Consider the following 21,732-nt stretch of genomic DNA (forward strand, 5'->3'; position numbering starts at 1 on the left):
TGAAGGTTTTCTAAGTATATAGACTTCAACTTTTGTTTAAAAGAGAAAGTAAATAAAATATATAATGCATTGGTAAATTGCTGAAATGTTTAATGCTTATTTTACTTCATTTTTCTTGATTTCATTTTGTTGAACAATGCACACAAGTCATCAGATTACAGGGACCAGGAAAAACCACCTCTATTCACTGATTTGGCTTGAAACAAAATGCCTGAGACTCTGTCCTGACTATCATTCTAAGAGACAGTGTCACAAGCAATTGAAGAATTATAAATAGCTGTTCCAGCTCCAGCTGCCAGTAGAAAAAAAGGAAAAGGAACATCAGAGGGATTGCTGGGAGTGCAGAAGCAATAGATGGTGTGAAAGAGGGGGAAGTTGCAAATAAATAGTTTATTGAAATATTCAATGTTTGTTCATGTAAGCATCGCATATTGATTACTGAGTGTGCACCAGGTATGTAGACAATGCTCACCATGAAAGACAGCACAGCTTAGTGTCACAATGATCAATACTAGAGTCAAACAGATCGAGCTAGGTATTCTAGCCCTGTCCTTTGGACTTTATTCATAACAGCTGCATGAATATATGCAAGGAGAGCCAAAAACAGAACTTGCTCCCATTCTATCAATTATGGATTACTTACTAATAGGTCAAGCATATTTTTATGGCATTCTTTTCTTTTTGGGTTTTTTGCAGGCATTGAGAAAACTTAGTCCTGAGGACAGTGACAGTATTTCTTGACTTCATACTTTTGTACCTCAGCTATACAGCTGAGGAAAGTCAAGCTTTTAGCTCTATAAAATGTATACCAGGAAACAGAAACCCACCCTTGATACTTCTGCTCCCATAGGCAGGGCAAAAATCTCTACACGTAGCAATGTATATAGAGTTTCACCTTATTTGACTGCCCTTCCCGCTTACTGTGTTTTCACCTCCGTTTCCCTCCCCTGGGTATGATACCTTTAATATACAAAAATTACACTGATGATCTGTTATAAATTAGTAACCTAACTATACTTCTTTTTCTGCCTAGTAGATGCTTACCTATCTTTCAAAACAAAGTAAATATCACTTTTCATCTGTGAAGTCCTTCCAATCTTTCTAAAATTTTGATATAGTTTAATCTGGTCTTCCAAAATATTCTGTGCACAGCAATAGTGAAAACATACTTGTGTGTGTGTGTGTTAGTTTTTTACCCATAATTATACCAAGTATCATGCTTCCTAAACAACCAGCTTGTATTTACCTTTGCATATCAATCCACTTTTATTGGACAGTAATTCTGTACTATATACTTTGCTAAATACCTTAAATAATAGATCTCACACTCCTACAGCAACCTAATGAGTTTGATCTATAGTTTGGTCTATTTTCTGTTTCACAGATGAAGCAATGGAAGCCCACACGTTTTTAACTTGTTGATTGAAATAACTAAGTTTTTATATTTGTTGAGGTTCTCCATAGAAACAAAACAAATAAAATATATGGATGGATATTTATTATTAGGAATTATCTCACACAGATATGGAGGCTGATACATACCAGGATCTTCAGTCAGGGGTTGGGGTTTGGATTGCAGACCTTTGTTCATGTGCAAAGATTAGAAACATTACTGTCCGAGAAAAGAAGATCAGATGGATGTCCTAGTTTAAGCAGACAAAGAGCATATTCGCTCTTTTTCTGCCTTTATATTCTGTTCAGGTCCTCAACAGTATAGACGGTCCTCATTCATATTGGTAAGGAATCTCTTCTTTACACAACACACTAATTCAAACACTAATATTGTCTGGACATACCTTCTCAGACACATCAGAAATAATCGTTTACCAATTATGTAGCCCCTTGCATAAACACATACAATTAACCATCACTGGTTCCACTTGTGTAAATGGACACATTTCATGAGAAAGAAATATTTTAATAATCTTTCATTGATTTTTATCCAGTCATTCTCTCTTGCTAACCGTTTTTAAATTTTATTTTGTGATCATCTATGTTTTAGCCTGCATTAAGAGACATTGGAATATAACTTTAGAATACATAATGTAATAACAACCAAAACACTTACTGGTATGTGATAGGAGAAGAGTAAATAATACATCCTTTTTTTTCTTTGCAGACATCCCCTATGAGCATGGACTGGAATTACAAGTATATTCTACTTGATTCTAGAAAAAAATAAATAAATAGCACATGATCATATTATGTTTCACTACAAAGGTTGTTCCTTAGACCTGCAGGGGAAGAAATTTGTCATCTCAGTCCACCACATTTCACACAACAAATACCATCTCATTTTTAATCATGAAAAGTCACATCCTTTAATGAATGAGATTTTCTGTCAATTTTTTTCAGTCCTTTGCCTATATAATGAAGACTTGTTCACTCTTCTCCTCAGTGAGTAGCTCTAAAGGTCTTGGTGAAATCATACAGCCCTCAGTTAAGTGGAGCTGGCTCCTGAAAGATGTTCCTTATAAACTGTCTTGTCCATGTGTTTCTGGAGGATGTGCCATCTGGGATTAGAGTGCTCATATTTCATGAGACAGGAAAGCAAAAATATGTTCACAGTTTAACAGCTCCAATTTAATGCAAAGTGTAACTAAATTTACAACAATTTTAGATAATCTCAATATGTAAACCCACTGTGTGCCAGACATTGTATTAGGCACTTTTTTTAGAGTGGAAACAAATTAGAAGGTATTGTGCTTGCCTTGAATAAAAAGAGAATCCAAGAGAGACTTTAAGTGTACTTGCCTCTGCCAGTACTACATAAAAATAAACTTATAAAGGATAACCCTAAAAGCATATTTCATCACTCATGCCAGTCCAGGAGATTGAGAGCAGCTGCAGGCATCTTTATGTTGAAAAGAAAAAGTATCCCCAAGCAAAAAGGTTTCCATTACAGTGTCTGGCATTAAGAAGACGTGTGCGGTGGGAAATATTCCTTGTTCTTGTCTTCTCTGTTGTAGTTGAAAGGATAAAGGAAAAAAATGGCTGTGTTATAGTCTTATTCATAATGATGCTGTTTTTATCCAGCTTCATTAGATGCATTAAGAACCAACTACATGCAAAATGGTATAGAGTAAATGTGTATTCTGTCAAAATGCTTATCAGATCTCCCTTTTATACCTTTTGTTTGTATCTTTAGCCACTGTACATTCCTACTGTGGCACTTATCACAGTATGTAACATTTTAATTACTTGACCATATTAGTCCCTTCAGTATGTCCTGACTTCAGATTTGAAGCTATTATTAGATAGTTAAATAAATTTAGTGGGTTGTATCAAGCATTGTTCTGGTTATTATTAATAGTACTGAATATAATGGAAATAAATAGAATAGGAAACATTAGAGTGCTTCAAACATTGTTATCAAGTATACAGATACTTATATAATAATATATGTTCATAGGCTAGGTTCAATATAAATTTTACTTTTGTAATACTTTAGAAAATTTGAAAGACATAATACCTACTTCTCTAAAATTATTCAATATAAAATGTATTTATGAAAGAATTGTGAAGAGATACACATTAAAATAATAAAGACAGATTTTATTTAGGGCTTACTGTTCTTTAGTCTGGCTCTAGAAGTCATACCTTTATCCACTGAAAAAACAGAAATTGACACAATGTCTTCTGGCAGGACAAAGATGCCTACATTTCTACTTTGCTAACTCCCCCTTTATTCTATATATACCTCTACCATGTTATTCTTCACAGAGTGCCTGTTGTAGTCAATCATCTATCTTTAGGACAAAATATTGGACACTTCAACTTAAAGGAAGGGAGGTTTGTTTTGGCTCACAGTTTTGGTAGGTTTGGTTCATGGTTGTCTGTCTCTGTGAAAAAAGTAATATGGCAGAAGAAAGCTGTTCAATGCATGTTGGCCAGGAATCAAAGAGAGAAAGGAGGAACCAGGCACAATAATATACCTTTCCAAGAAATGCCCTAATGTCCTTTTCTTCCAAAATGGCCTTGCCTTCCAATGTGAGACTTTTGTGGGACAGTTAAATCCAAAACATAACATTCCAACCTGGGTCCCAAAAGGCTGATCTCCATGTCATTATGAAAAATGCATTTAATCCTTGCCTAAGTATGGCCAAAGTCTTAACAGTTGCAGCATTTCTGGAAAATCCTGGTTGAAAGTCTCCTCTTAGACTCAAGGCAAACTCTTAGCTATGAGCTCCTATAATTTTATTTTTACAGTTAAACATTAGCAACATATAATGACATAGAGTAAATGTTTCCATTCCCAAAAGAAGAAATAGAGAATATACAGAAATTAAACAAAGCAAGATGGAAACCAAGCAGGGCAAAGATTAAATTTTGCAAGCACCAGAAGTATATCATTTCATAAAGCAACCCTTCTTAGTGTATAATATGAAAATTAAAATATTTGCAAAATTATTAAGTGAAAAAATGGAAGCCCTTCCTTCCCTATCCCCCGAGACACTAATATGGAACCCCTTTCCTTATCACTGATTGAGCTTTGCTATTTAAGCAGAGGTATGTGGAAATCCAAATTTCCAAAGAGGTAAAAGTTTTTTAATTAATATAAATCAAGTGTCACAAGTATTTTTCTCCAAAAATGTAAATAATTTCATTATACGTACTATCTTAAAATTAATACAATCACACACATTTTTAGAAAATTTTCTTTATGAAAAGAATTCTTTCAAACATCTCATTTCTTCTTCCCAACAACTTTATAAGGATAAATGCATGGATATCATCATCCAGCAAACAGAGTTGCTGGAAAATTAATAATGGGCCAAGGCATTGAGCTGAGGAGTGGTGGAGCTAGTAGGGGATGATACCTTTAAGCCTCTAGATTCAGAGTTGTAACCACTTAAATTAAGAGAAAAGAAAACAAAATGAAAGAAAGAAAGAAACAAAATACCACTAGGTCTTCTCAGTTTGAGTGCAATAGAAAAAGAAAAACAGAAAATAGATAAATGTGTATGGGAGGAGGCAATATTTTGCTACTCCAGGGCAATGGCAGGCCTTCATTAAATCCTGCCATGTGTCTCTGATTGAACAGATAAGACTACCTCACAGATACTGGGTATGGGGCAATGAGAGTAAACCTGGAGGATCCAGAAATGCTTATGGAGACCTGAGACTCCTATACTCTAAGGAAATGTGAGTTACAGCATTAAGGCCTGGATGAGAATAGCTTTATAGCTATTCAAAGTAATGTGGTGTCCTAGTCCCTGCATCAATAAATGTAAATGCAATTTGGGGAGAAATAGACTTACACATTTATTGAAGACTGTGTGTAGTATATTAGGAATAACATTGTAACAGTACTCTTCTTAAATTAAATTTGGAGGCTAGGATAGGCCCCTTCTGAAAATATGTTGGAAGCCACAAATCTTTTCGTTAGAAAAAATATATGCATGCATTTTAACAAACACTATTTCCTAGAATACTGGAGAGTTTATATTTTTCCCTATTTCACCTCCAAAATCTCCATATACTCTGTAAACTTGAAACTAAGAGTCACTAAATTATAGTCCAATATTACATGAGTTTAAAGTAGGGCTTCAGCAGAAGAAAATAGACAACTGTCTATTAACTAAGCTATCTGATGTTTAAAATCAATTTACTCTAATTAAAAATCCCTTAATTTATTAAAGGAAAAATCTGCATTTCATTGACAAAAACAAATCACAAAATGATAATTTAAATCTATTCATGTCTCTGGCTGTGATTTTCATCTTATACATGGTCAATTGTTCAGAAATCAAAATATAAAATCCTTATCCAACCCATTTTATCCCCTATTCCACCCAATAAATACTGGCACTAAATCAAAGGCAGGATAGTCTACAATAGTATAGGAGATTTTGTGACATCAAGTGGTTGCCCAGGTGGGGCACACAAGTGCCCTATCAAAATCTATCAAAATCTTATTTTTACTCTCATAATTTAAGCTTATCCTGCATTCAGCCTCTCTGCATCTATACAGCAGCTGCTACTTCATTGTGTACTAATAAGTATAAACTAACCATATCTTGGCTCCAAGGTCTTCCAAAGGTGGGCATTTTTAGGAACTTTCCTACACTGCTTGCTTCAACATGGCTCCAGGGTGTAGCAAAATATGTGTTTGTAATTTGCATTTCTCTAATTAGGGAGTTTGCACATTAGCTACTGCAACAGCAACCAGCTGCCACTTTTGTTTCCTGTCTGTATGACACCTCACGACACTAAAGAGCCTTCTCTCTGAATCCTCAATTAGAGAGCAAGATTGAATCTTTGTTACCCTGTAGTAAAAATGTATATGTTTGGTTTTCATTTTCTCTTAAATGAACTTGGAATTTACCAATTTCCAAAATGAGAAAAGAAGAAATAGGAGAACTTCAGTTTACTGACTTCTCCAGCCTCAAATGGAAGGAAGCACATGGTCCAAATGGTCTTTTTATGATGCTTTGGATTACATGGATGGTTTTTTATTATATTTTTAAATGGATACAATCAGGAATAACTTAAAAATGAATCCTCAATAGAGAGCATGGAGGTATTGCTGAATGCATTGATAAATACAAAGCATATGTTTTGCCTAAAGCCAATATCGCTTTGGCTTACTCTAAATACCCATCATATGCAATGCAAGGATTCATTTACAGATAAGGTAACCATCAATAGAGAATAGCTATATATAGTAACATTTATGTACATATGTATATATATATATATAGAGAGAGAGAGAGAGAGAGAGAGAGTAACAAAATGGTTAGTAATGAGGTATTGCTCATCTTTGACTCTTAAATTCCAGCATGAGATTTCAGATTTCAGATACTAAATAGTGTATGTTTTACTGGATTCCATTTTACCTAACTAAGCACCATGCCTTTGTATACAAATCAGCAAGCACTAGGAGAGTATTCCAATGGCTACGAATTTAAAGCCAAACAAGTATACTACCATATGGAAACACCACCTCCACTTCCCCCATCATGATTCATGACCAGTGATATCATGACTATTAACAGATTCAAGAACTTAAGGTGTAACTTTATATATTATCTGTTATTATTGTCAGATGTTGAAAACAGAGTATGAGCAAAGTCAAATAAGTTGATTAAAAATCATAATCTATGAGAAGCAAGCTGACTTACTTATCACTCATGCACCATTCAGCAAATTTTAGTGTACCAAGTTCTACACTAGATATTGGAAGTATAGAAATGAGATATAGAACAATTCTTCAAATAATTTAGTCTGTTTTATCCATGGGAAAATTAGGGTTGTGAGAAGTCACACAGCTTTGAAGTGGATATTCATTTAGAAAACTTACCTGTTCTTTACAAGTGGAGACTTGCTCTCTCTGTCTCTATGCTTCCCATATCTCCACTTGTGTATTTGTGCATATGTTTTCATGTGTGTGTGTTTGTGTGTGCACATGTGTGCATGTATGTGTGGTGGGAGAGAGTGTTAGGGAATTAGAGAATTACAGCTTTTAAACCACATTTCCATAATTCCATTCTAATAAGCTATCCAATAATCTATAGTAGAAAATAAATAAAAAAGTCAACCGCTTGCCTCACAGATATGGACCTCTGACCAGAAATATTTTGCAGAGGCACAAATAAAATTGTATAAGTCAATGCTTATTGCTTGGAGCAGGAGTGTGCGTGCGTGTGTGTGTGTGTGTGTGTGTGTGTGTGTGTGTGAGACAAGATTTTCTTGATTTTACCTAGGTTGTAAACAGTCAGAGAATCCATCTATCAACAGCTTTCTAAAGGCCTTCTCTGTCTCATCTCACCTAGCTCTTCATCCTAAGAAATATAAACTCAACAGAATTCTAGCAGCAGAGACTGTCCTGTTAATAATACTGGCTATGTGCCATTCAGGGAATGTCAAAGATAGGCTGAATTTGAACTGATGCAGAAAAGTGAACTCTGTCCATGACTATCCAGAACTCATCTCTATGATTCCAGGAAGGTAGGGGAGAATGTTGTTGGCCACTCAAAACTTAGAATCCATAATAAGATGCATATGTAACAAAGACAGTTTTTATCCATACAGAAACAGCCCATATTATATTTTTATAGGAAAAAAGTAAAATTGTGCAATCTTGAAATGGAAGAGCAGTTTTGGAGACCATTTTTTTCTGATTTGAAAATTTATTAAAGACACCAAGTAAGCGATATATTTTACTACTTGTATAAGGATAAATATATACATCTTCCATGTCATTTTTATTTACTATTCTTGTTTCTGCTGTAATCACAGTGATATATTTATCTCACTAATATATTCATATTAATACATATTTACATCAAATTATACATATGCAGTCATATATTAAAAAAGACATATCAATGGGAAACAGTTGAAAGTCAATGCATAAGCCTTTGTATTTATGGTTATTGTTTATTGACAAGGGTACTTAGACAATAAAATGTTTTTTCAAGAAATGTTGTATCAACAAAGAACCACATGAAAAAGCAAATGAACTCCCAACTATACCTTACACAAAACATGAACTCAAAATGGATCTAATACCTAAATATATAAACTCATATTGTAAAACTCTATAAAGAAAATGTAGGTATAAATCTTTATGATCAGTTATCAGGTAATATTTTATATGTGGCACCAAAATGATAAGGGAAATAGATTAAATTAATTGTACTTCATAACATAATATACTGGGGCTACAAACCATTTCATCAAGAAACAGAAAACACAATCCTCCAAGTGAGAGAAATATATTTAAGGTATATCTAATGATGTATTAGTATCACAAATATGTCAAGAACTTTTACAATTCAATACTGTGTAGAAATATTGCCCCCTTTAAAAAGTGAGCAACAGATATGAATAGATATTACTCCAAACTTTCATGGAACAAGTAAACATAAGAACTTAATATCATCAGTCAAAAGGTAAAACAAAATGAAAACCACAATAAGAAAACTTCACAAGTAGTAGGATGATTCTAATACAGGCAACAAAAAGTGTGGATTAGTATGTGTTCAAATTGAAAGCCTCAAACACTGATGTTTATAATGTAAGACTTTGCAGCTTGTAGGGAAAACAATTTGGTAGTTCTTCAAATGCTGTCATGGAGCTATTATACGACTCACTTTTCCACTCCTAAGCACATACCCAAGAGCAATAACAGCTTGCGTCCACACAAATGCTTGTGCATGAATATTTATAAAAGCCTATTGATAACAGTAAAAAACATGAGAAGGATACAATTGTTCATCAGCTGATAAAGTAAACTTGTGTTTAGCATGCCTGAGGCCTGGGTTTAATTCCTAGCATGAACAGTAAAAGTAAGTTATATGATAGTTTCACACAACGCAATGTCATTTAGCAATAGAGTGGCATGGAAACTGGCAACATAGCATAACTGGATGAACCTGGAAAACATGCTCTGGAAGTAACCAGCCACCCAATACCACATATTGCCTAAGTCTACTTATTTGCAGTGTCTGAAAGAGACAAAGCTATAGAAAACAGAAGTGGAATTATCATTTCCTAGGTACAAGTACAAGGTTTCTTCTAGAAGTGATGAAATGGGATGGAAACAGTTTGTGGCAATGGTTTCATATTTTGTGAATATATGAAGAGCTATTTTGTACATTTTAAATAGGCAAATTTTATGAAATGTAAAATATATCTCAATTAAGCTATTCAAAATGATTTGAACAAGGAAACTTTAATCATGTAGAATTGGGTAAAAATTCATAAATTGAAGACTATATTTACCATACTGAGAAATCTTTGACAATTCTCCTTTATAGTATTTCTCTTAATTTATTAAAGTTAGGCCTTACCCTCTAAATTGCTAAGTTGTCCACTGAGTATTTCATTTTAATTTAATTGTTCTGAGTATTTTTTTTTTACTTTTTCTAATCAATTTGTCTATTTTTCTAAGTATGTGCTCTTTCTCTCAACTTGGCCCAATTTGCAAATTTCGCATACTATTTACACTACTATTAGAGAAAGTCAAGCTGCTAATTAAATTGGATCTAATTAAATGCACCCAACAAGGTGCATTTATATTTATCAATTCTTTTTTTTGTTAGTCTTTGATCAATTTTCTCTTTGACATATCTCTATGAAAGTGACTTTATTTTTAGAAAATAGCACATAAAATGCTTATCTTTATTAGTACATAAAAAGATGAATAGACATTCTTTTAACTTTTAAAAATTAATTCCTATCCTGCCTCCATCCACTCATATTATATTAGGTTTATTGCACTTGGTGGATAATTTGAATTTTAATATTAATATTTTAAAAGTCTGGGGTTGGATGGGACCTTAATCATAGTAGATGTGACATTCAGGCACATAATTTCATTTTTTGTTTGTGAAAAGACATCTATTGTGACTCTTAATTCCCCCCCACCCCTTTTTTTTCCGCAAGTTAGAGCTAATGACTCCTCCATGCCTCAGAGAGAGCAGCGTCAGTAAGGAATCCAGTCTCACTCGCCATCCTCATTCCTGATTCATTTCAAGCATATTAGATAATTTGGATGGTAGTAATAGTGTAGCTTGATTAATTAACACTCCAAACCCCAAACATATGGTGCCATGGGACAGGCAATATGTGTAAACAGACACTTGAAAATAAGGATTACAATTAGATATTAGCCTCATAACACAAAACACAGGTTTTCTAATAAAGCAACATTGGAGAATACTGCAAGCCCTCTCTATTAATCTGAATGACTCACCCAGCTAATCAAAGGTCAGTGTGAGTGAGGAAGTGCAGGCTCCCCATCGCTGCCCAGTGTCTGCAATGTATGGTACAGATGGCCAGTGGTGGTAAATAGGAACAGCACAAATGAGCTCAAGATCAAAAACAGAAAGAAAAGATATCTGAAATGACATTTTTCCTTGTGAAGTGAAGAAAATCAGTGATGGGAAAGAAAGATTGGAGGTATCTTCTAACATTATTTCCTTCTCAATTGAAACAGATGATCCAGAATGCCACCTACTTCACTGGAAACATAAAATACAGGATAATCAAAAAGTTGGCCTTCCCCTTCTCCACAGCAGAACAGTCTATTGGATAGGAACTGATCACCATTTGGTCAATGGCGTTTGTTTCATTCTAGTGCCCTAAAAATCTAATTAGATATAAAGTTACATGCCAGTCCACTGGAGAAACTCTCCTAGTTCTGTCCCCTTGCCCCCTTAACTCTTTAAAACTTCTTGTTCTCTGGTAATTTTAGAGTTTTCCTTCCTATTTTATTTCACTCTATTGATTCTTGGGACTCTTTCACTTTATTTTTATTCCTTAACATAGTTTCAGCTTCTTATATTAAAGTACATAAGAATACTTTATATACTTTACTATATACAGGGGACACATTCCAGTCAATTGTCACCTCACACAGATCACTGGAACTGCTGTCCAAATCCAAGGCCTGACATGTAACTTATCCAAAAAAGGAGAATAGAAAAACGTGTTTTTGGTCCGGGGATTTAGCTCAGTGGTTCTGCTGCCTGCCTCATGAGCGCAAGGTTCTGAGTTCAATCCCCAGTACAAAAAAAAAGAAAAATGTGTTTTATTTAGACTCAAATTCAAATTAATTGAATATCCTCTACCACTCACCATATCATAGATATTACACTGTGTCCACCTGACTTTGCTGCACTACCTTATGAAATGAGACTTTATTCTCAACAATATAAATTATGATGCATAATATTGACTGTTTTTCATATATTGGTCATGTTATAATTGCTGTACATGGTAACACATTTAATACAGACACTAAATCTTTGCCATAAGTGGTACTTTAAGTTTTGTTTTGGTTATGGGGAAAACGATGCACAAAGAATTAAGAAATCAAATTTATAGATAGAAAATGACAGAGCTAGAATTGGAACTTGCTTCAGACTGGAAATTGACGGTGATGAGAATAGAATGATTTGTCCAGTATCAGATCAGTAAAGGCTGGTTCCAGAGTTCAAACCCAATATTGTTTTTTGCCAAGGTTTCTTTTTGTTATACTTGAATTTACAGTGAATGAGGGATAATGAAAAATTAAATAATTAGATCATGCATTTTTCTTAGTAATATAAATATCTGTTCCAGCACCTGGAAGGGGGCTCCCTCACCGCCATTCCATGCTCCTAGGGCAGAGAAGCTGAGCCAGTCCCAGCACCCAGAGAGAAGCTCCCTGGCCACCATTCCATGCTCCTAGGGCAGAGAAGGTGAGCCAGTCCCAGCACCTTGGAGGGAGGCTCCCCTGCCACCATTCCATGCTTCTAGGGCAGAGAAGGTGAGCCAGTCCCAGAACCCAGAGAGAAGCTCCCTGCCACCATTCCATGCTCCTAGGGCAGAGGTGAGCAACATGGGAACCAGAAGAACCCCCGCCCCTCCATGGAAATGAGAAGACACATAAACAAGCCTCAAAAACAGACTTCCAGATCACCTACAGCAACTCCAAAGGGCAACAAGAAGGAACAATCTGATACTCAACAACCTGGACTCTCTGAACTGGCAACAAAAAAGAATCTGGGAAAAGTGAAATCAGAAATAATTACTCAGATAGCAGCAAAGATTGTGCTCATAGTGCAAGATATGATTAATAAATCTAGAGAGGACACAGATTAAAAAAACAGAGGATCTGAGGAACATGATGGAATCCCAACATAGGAAACAAATGGAATCCATAAAGCAGACACAAACAGATTTCCAGGAGATTAAAAACTCCAACGAAAGTCTGCGTAGCAGAATGAACCAATGTGAGGATAGAATTTCACATATAGAAGATAAGATTGCAATTAGTGACTAGGAAAAGAAAAATTGCTTTAAAATTGTAAGGAAACATGAGAAATCAATCCAGCAGCTGCTAGACGATGCAAAGAAGAACAACATAAGACTGATTGGAGTTAATGAAAGAGGAGAGAGTGTAGATGACATAAAAAAACTGTTCACAGAAGTGATGGCAGAAAACTTCCCAAGGAGGGGAAAAGAACTTGACATACAGATAAATGAGGCATATAGGACTCCAACTAGCCTTGACCAAAAAAAGTCTACACATAAGCATATAATAGGTAGGATTCCAGAAACCCAACAGAAGAACAAAATTCTACAAGCAGTGAGAGAAAAGAAACAAATCACATACAAAGGAAAGCCCATCAGAATCACAGCAGACTTCTCAATGCAAACCCTCAAGGCAAGAAGAGCTTGAAGTGATATATTTCAAGCCCTAAAGGAAAACAGCCTCCAACCTAGATTGATGTACTCTGCTGTAGGGAACAGGGGAAGGGGACATTACCAGAACCTCTGCAGTAAGTCCTAGTCTCCTGCGAGCCATGGCAGCACACGGCAAATTACAGGAAAGGTAGACAAATGAGACTGAGAAGAAGCTGCGCTTTGGGTCTGATCAGTGCTGCTCTGGGCAGCAAAGATGAAAGTCCCCCTAGCTTGTAGCACCTTTTATTCAGTACATGGTGAAACAAATGTAACAAGTGAAATATAGAGTTCAATAGTTCACATTGGGATAAACAAGGTGTAACAAAAGGCTGGGGGGCAGTGGAAATCTAAGAACAATGAGGAACAATGCAAATGAAGATTTGGCTCCTCTCTGGCACCGGCAGGTGTGGTCTTGTCCTGGAGATTACAGCATCTGGGGATCACTGAGGTCTCAGTTGTGACCAGAGGTCAAAATGCAATTATGTCTGGAATGTCCTAGCTGGGCTGTAGGCAGGAGAACTAGGCCTACTCAAATGATTTTTCCCTAGAATTATGTAGCATTGCTCCCAACTCCCTGCAAAACTATCTTTCAAAATTGATGGAGAAATAAGATACTTTCATGATAAAGAGCAACTCAGGAACTTCATGAATACCAAACCAGCACTCCAAAAACTTTTAGACAATATCCTAGGAAAAGACAATGAGGATCACGACCTCAGGAAGCCCAGCAGAATGAATCCATTGGGCAAGACAAATTAAATGAAAAGGGGGAGAATCCAACAAAAAGAAAATTAAAACTTTTGACTTCATCTCCCTAATGAGTGTATAATTCAATCTTGTTATTGTAGTGATTAGTATTTTTCTAATTCTAGAGTTGCACACCTTTCCGTGTGCTGTACTGGCTATTTATTATCATCTTATGTTTACTTTTTAATTGGGTTTTCTATTAATGAGCTGTAAGAGTTCTTTATATATTCTGGTCATAGGTTATATGCATTGCAAATATGGTCTGTTTAAGGACTACTTTTTATTTTCTTAATGATGTCATTTCAAGTTCTAAATATTGATGGAATATCTTTTATCAATTTTTTTCTTTTATACATCATATTTTTTGTATTCTAGGTAGTTCTTGCCTACCCTAAATTCATAAACATTTTCCCTTATAATTCCTTCTTAAAGTTTTATAGTTTTAGTCTTTCATATTTAGGTTCATAGATCCTTTCAAGTTATTTTTATGTATGTAAATAAAGGGTTGACGTTAATTTTTTATATACAGACACCAGGTGTTCTAGTGCCATTTGCTGAAAATGCTATCTTTTCCTCGGCTCTTGAATTGGGTTTATATTCTATGAAATGTTAATGTTAAATAATCTTTCAAAACGCAGTGGACCATATATATGTGGTTCTATTTCTAGATTCTCTGTTTTATTCCAATGATCTATGTGTCTTTCCTTACACCAACACTGCCTTGATTACTGTAGCTTTAGAAGAAGTCTTAAAATTAGGTACTAAATGTCTTCCAACACTGTTTTTTTTTTTCCTTTTTACTTTTCTAGGTCCTTTGTACTCCTACATACCTTTTAAATTTCATTATCCAATTCTTCATTTATAGCAAGTATACATAGACCTGAATTTTTATATATACTTTGTGTTTTCTAATCCTGCTAAATTCAAATACAAGTTCTAGAGGCTCCTAGAGATTTCTTAGTATTGTCTCTCTAGATGATCATTTCATCTACATATAAAGATTTTACTTCTACCTTGCCAATCCTATCCTAATTGTATCATTTTATTGCTAGACTATTTTGGTTTGGGCCTAGGTTTCAAAGTTTAATGGACAGATGAAGAGTAAGCATATCTGCCCTTGTTCCCCACCTTAAGGAGAAAGCATTGTATCTTCTCCATGCATATAAGGCATTCTCACTGGAAGTATAGAGTATATGTCTTTAATCTGTTGAGAAGGTTCTGTTCTACTTTTATTCTCCTAATAGCTTTTACCATGAACAGCTGTAGAATTTAGTTCAATACTTTTCTCCACTAGTGACAGGATCATATGGCTTTTTCCTTTCTTGTGTTAAAATGATGATTTTGGGGGGTGGATCTTCCAATGCTGAACCAACACTGCCATCCCTATAATAAAACCACTTTCTACATCCTGCCAAATCTGACTTCTAATAGTTTGCTTTGTTAAACAATTTTTTACCCATGTTCATACTTTTTTCTTTTATTATCTTTATCCAGATTTAGTATTAGCACAATGTTGATTTCCAAAAATTAGGGGGGAAGTGTTCCTTCTTTTTTCTGCTTTAAATGTTTGATATAATTGATCAGGTAAAATGTATATGAGCCTGTTGTTGTCATATAGATAGGTTTTCAAGCTAGGAATATACTTTCTTTAATAGGTGCTATTCAAATTTTATATTTTCTCCAGAGTTAGTTTCTTTAATTTGTCTTCCAAGGTACTTCTTAGAAGTTGTCAAATTTATTTCAAAACAGATTTTTGTAATATGCTTTTTATATCCCTTTAAATTCTGTAAAATCTGTGGTAATGTCTCCTAGATCTTGATATTTTAATTTTAAAAATGTGTAATTCATATTCTGTAATAGGAAGTAAAGGTTTAAAGGTGCAGGTTAAGTGGGCAGGGTTGGGGAAAGGAAAAAGGGAAAAGAAAAAATATGAGAAAAGGAAAAAAATGGAAACAAAATCTTTGCAAATAGGGAATGGTGGAGGGGGCAAAGGGAGGGCAGGGGAAGGGGAAAAAATAAGAACCAAGATACATCATGTAATGTACAAGATCCCAATGATGTATGTAACTGTGTTTTACACCTAAAATGTACCAATAAACTTAATGGGGGAAAAATATCTGAATCACAGGTAAAGTAGTCCAGAATAAATATAAAGATTTCATCTTTTAGTTATCATTCAGTAATTCACTCAATTACTCAATAAATCAGGTAGCCTCTAATTAAATAATAATGGTCTTATAATTAACCTCTATAAGCCTTCTTGCAATTTTAACAGTAAAAACACTGAATCACTTGATGTAGTAATTTTACTAATAGATTTGGAATGCTTAATTTACATGGCCAAAGCCTAACTGGGATGTTTGTTTTGTTTTGTTTTGTTGTAGTCAGGATTGAACCTATGGCCTTCAAACTGAGCTATATTCCTAACCCTTCTGTATTTTATTTTGGGACAAGCTCTTGTTAAATCTCTAAATTGGCTAGAGTAGTCTTGGATTTGCAATCCTCCAGATGCAGCCTTCCAGAGTGCTGAGATTACAGGTGTGTGTCACAATGTCAATTTAATAATGGAATATATTTGACATATAAAGCTATTGGAGGAGAAACCAGAGCATCTACTCATAAGGGAGTTCATGTCATTAGCTGACATAGACACCATAGAAGGATTTGTCTGATTGATACAGTATTGTAAAGTATGAACTTAACCCCTTGATTTCCTGGATGTTAATGAGATGTTTCCCTTTAACCTCTCTTGTATAAATGTGCACGTTTTCCGGCCTCATGAAAGGGGAAATGCATCCTAACACTAATGACAGTTTAGCAGCCACACTTCTCCAAGTTCTGTTTGAGCCTTAAAACTCATGATGTTTACTTTCCTCTATTATTTCCTCAGTGCTTTGAGAAGGAAGCTCAAGTTAAAGATGAAACAGACTCATTTTGTATCTTTCATTTAGATCATCCACACTGTGTTCTATGCCTAAAATTGATATCTGATAAGTTGCATTTCTTAATTTAATTTTCTTAGTTTATTAATGCCAATACTATGTAAATAATGTATAGGATCTTACAAAATCAGGAGATAGAGTAAAATTTCTAATTCTATTATTCTGTCTGGTTTCCTAGATGCCAATGGTAGAAGGAGTATGACAATAATCTTTGACATTTTATCATTCCTATTTTTATTCATACATTTAATCTTAAAACACTAGATAATTATTGATAATTTCAAGGACATCCCATGTAACATCTTGATTATAATAACCCACCACTCAAAATTCACTATTGGTTCCCAAATAATTACAATCTCAAATCCTTTAGGAACCTTCATGAAGTAGAGCCTCGATATATTCCTGCAAGGACTTTGAAATCATTTTGTCCCACTTTGAAATCATTCTCATCTTTAATCATATATCCAATAATACAATTCAGTACATTCCCTAATCAAAATGCTGTCTTATAATAGACAATTTTCTCTCTTTAAGAAAGGTCTCATAGTATTGTAGACAGTTAAGTTAATTAGATATGTTGTAGGCAGTTAGACAGGGCCAACCCTCCAAGACTCAATATGAAAGACAATGGAGACACATTCACTGAAAGTCAGCATTATAAAAAGAAAAAAAAAATACTACATTCACATACTTAACCTAGAGATAAACAGCAGTGATTGATATTCAAAATAGCATCAATCTCCCTAGTCCATTTCCTTTCTGGAAATTTGTTGTTCATTCTATATACACTTGCTACTTGACTTATTTTCCCATTTGATCCCCATTTATTCAATATTATTTGGGTGATTCTACTTATAATCTTATTGGTTTATCTAGTTTTGACCTACCTCATGCCTACCTTGTGATTTCCCACTGGATCATATTAGCTGGCTATAGTTTTGTCCCACTTTGTACCTGCCTCACCTTGTAGCTTCACTCCATAAAGCCCCCTTAAGGAACAGGGCTCTGGGCAACCCACTTTCCAGTGTTCCTTCCTGTCCCTCTCAGGCAGGAGTTGTCTTTCTCTCAATAAATATTCTTTACTCTTAATCTTCATTGTTCTAGAATTTATTCTTCAGTTTTGAAGAACATGAACTAGCATTTCAGATATCTACCAGTTGGGAGTTGTAATATTTCTTTTGTTTGAATTATTTTTGCTTATTTGGATTATTTGGTGGCCTATATCAATAGGATATCAAATAGATCTTCATTTTTATATAGTCCACCTCAGTTATGATAAGGTCTAATATCTGGACACTTAAAAAAACTACTCATTCAGTTAATTGAGTCTAAATGTTTAGCTGCATATGGGCATATAGGAAATGCTTAATATAATGGAAGGAAAATATATTTCCTCTCTATCATCTATTTCAGTCAGAGGAGTATTTGGGAAACAAGAATGAAAGTATGATACTAAATTTCCCATAGTTAAGATTGGAGAAATGGTAGAAACATTTCTGTTAGGTGGGACTTATAGCATCACACAGACAGAAAAAATTAGAAAAATGAAATTTGAAAGTGGAAGTTGGGGCAAGCTTTAAAATATGAGTGAGAAGGGCCGAGGATTTATCTCAGTGGTGCTGCCGCCTGCCTCCCAAGCATAAGGTCCCGAGTTCGATCCCTGGTACAAATATATATATATATATATGAGTGAGATAAAGTGAAAAGAGGACCAAGAGATGGAGGGAGTGGGGGAAAGAGAACCCTAAAAAGAATTAAGATGTGTCATGTATATTTACCAGCTACTCACAATGAATGTATTGATTATGTAGCACAAATATGTACTAAAAAAATGTGTAAGATAAAGCAAAGTAAAAGCTGAGAGAAGGAAGCCTTGCATAGCTGGGAAATCCAGAACAAATTCATTGGCTGGCCATTTTCAACCAAGGTATGGCCAAGACCACTTCCTTGCATATTCAACCTGGCAATATAGTCTATCCCTCTCAATAATTCTAGTCTGAAACTAGTCTGTAGTTAAGAATATTAACTTATTTAAGTACTGGGGTCTTCATATAAGAGAAACTATGTGATATTTTAGCTTATGTCTGATTTATCTCACCTAAAGATGTACCAATAAAAATGTAAGAAATAATATTAACTTAGTGGTCATAGCTTTCACAAAACGCCAGCTACTTCCTGTAGCAACTGTGTCTTCCTACCCCTCAATAGCCTGATTTAGAATCAGCTTGTGACATCTTTTCAGAATTCAGTCATCATTACAGCTGCTAAGGGGTAGTAAGTAGAATGTGACACCACATTCCTGACATCAACTGACTAGAATACAGTGAAATCCAATCCAGATATACATGGATTATCTTTGCTGTGGACTCTATAAGACCTGGAAAGTAGGATTTCTTGGACTTTTCTACTGGGAATAAATTCAGGCCCACCAAAGTTAAGAATTTCCCTCCACAGACAGACACAGAATGGAGAAAGTATGCAAAGAGAAACAAAATTGAAAAATATGCAATCTTAAAAAAAAAGAGAACGTCTTTTTATACTTGTCTCCAGGCTTTGAGAAGCCTCTCTATTCTCTTAGAGATTGTGACGTATGTTCTATGTTCATTGTTTCAATAGCTGTTCCTTCACACTAAAAACCTAATCCCATCACCTTTTCATTATTCTTGAACTTTCATATTTTCTATTAGTTCTTTTTTCCCCTGCTTAAATTTTAAAAATCAATAATGTAAAATAGAACACTTTAAAATTTTTTTTTACATTTTCTTAAATCTCTCCAATATTGTGTTTATCTAAAGTTGTCTGTCATACTTATTTTGGCAAAACTTCAACCTTGATTAAATCTAATACTCTAAATACTCTATTTCTATAACATGCTTAGAAAAAACTCATATCAGTATTGTTTGAATCTACTTTAATATATTGATGTATGATAAGTGAGCCTTAAGGCTGCCTGATGATGTTACCACATTTCCCTGGATCACTTACTCTTACAGCCTGAATACAATAATTTATTTCTTTTTTATTTCCAGTCTTCACCCTGCTATTCTTCATCCTCATCCTCTTAACAACTTGAAAAAAAAACAATTATCAAAGACTTGCAGCAACTTCTGTCTCCATCTCATACATCTTTGTACATCTCTCATTCAGCATGGATGAAATTTTAGTGATTCTATGTAGAATGCAAATATAGTTTGTATAATGAATATATCCCATATATTCATAACAAATCATGGCTTAAATTTCTTGAATATATATAATAAATTTATAACACCTGCCAAAATTTAGTCTTGAATTACAATCTCATATTTCTATTCCGCCTACTGAGTATTCCTACTTCCATGTTATGAAAAGCAGGTTACTCTTATTCCTGTCTCTCTTATAACACACAGAATACCTGCAGTTCACCATTTTCCATTCCCATCCCTTTAGGCTACCATTTTTCTTTCATGATACTGCAATAGCTTGCTAATTAACCTCTCTACTCACACCCTTGCCCTCTCGGCAACTTCAAAAGTGATGCTTCTAAAGTATAAGTCAAACTACAGCTTTATTTGACTTAATCCTCCAATGGTTCTCCAATGTATAGTAAAATTCCATGTCTTTCTATTATCCACAAGGGCACTTTGGACCCAGTCCCTGTTACCATGAGCTTTTTTCTCATCACTCTCCCCTCAGATACTCCGCTCCAACCACTTCAGACCTGTTTCTTTTTCTTAGTCACATTGGGCTTGCATTTGCTTCATGTTGTTTAAATTTTCTTTAGTCTCCACTAGAGTTGCTTCTCCTAGATATTTCCTGCATCCTTCTTCAATTTCTACAGGTCTGTGCTCAAGTGTCAGTCAGAAGGACTACCTTCTGGATGTGCTTCCTGTCCAAATATTTCTGAATTAACAGTAGGCTTACCAATCATCACATTTCCTTCACAGCAGGCTAATTTTAGCACGTAAAGTCTCATATCCCAAAAAACCTCTGATTACACATAAAACAGAACAGTTTGTGACCTTAAGAACACTCACTCTCATGATCCATCACCTATCCTCTTTCCTTGCTGTTTTGCTACATTTCTATTTCTATTTGCTACGTGTCTATTTCTGTTTGCTACATTTTTCTATATTCTGCTATTTTACCTACCAAATATTTAATTTATTTCCTTTCTATCCTTTCACTGATACTTCTGAAATGTTAGGGATTTTGGTGTTTTTGTTTTTCTCTTTTTTTTCTGCAACCCAGACTAATGCTTGTAGTATGCAATCCTTAAATATTAATTTAATGAAAAAATAGATAACAATAAAATAGAAAATAGTTGCCATCATTCTCTGTGTTTGGTTCAGTTGGGTTAATTGAGTTTCTCTTCTTTGCATCTGGAGAAACTCTAGAATTCCATAAATTCCCTGTATTTGGGGCCAAACTCTATACCTTTTCTTATATCTATATTACAGATTTCAAATTTTTCTAGACTAAATATATTTTAATTTTGTTTGATTTATTTCTGGCTCCTTTTCTATGGGAAGATGTTTCATTATACAACAAAATACTGATAGACCACATGGCACTGTTTAGACAAGCTTTAATAAAACACATGGTAAATACAAAGTAACATCATTATACATTGAATCATGCCTGCCCAAAACTAATATACTGAAATTTTCACTTCCATATTTCAGAATTGAGGTATTTGGATGCAGTTCCTAAAAAGAGATAATTAAGGTAAAATGAGATCTCATGGGTTGACTTTACTTCAGTGTCACTGGTGGAGGCATAAGAAGAGGTGAAAAAGAGACAGATACAGAGGCAAAAACCATGTGAAAAACCATGTGAAACCATGCCAGAAAGCAGATGCTATAAGACAAGCAGAGAGGCC

This window comes from Heterocephalus glaber, unplaced genomic scaffold (genome assembly GCF_053883595.1).
Source record: "Heterocephalus glaber isolate CG9 unplaced genomic scaffold, H.glaber_assembly_v1.0 deba00001429, whole genome shotgun sequence".
NCBI lineage: Eukaryota > Metazoa > Chordata > Mammalia > Rodentia > Bathyergidae > Heterocephalus > Heterocephalus glaber.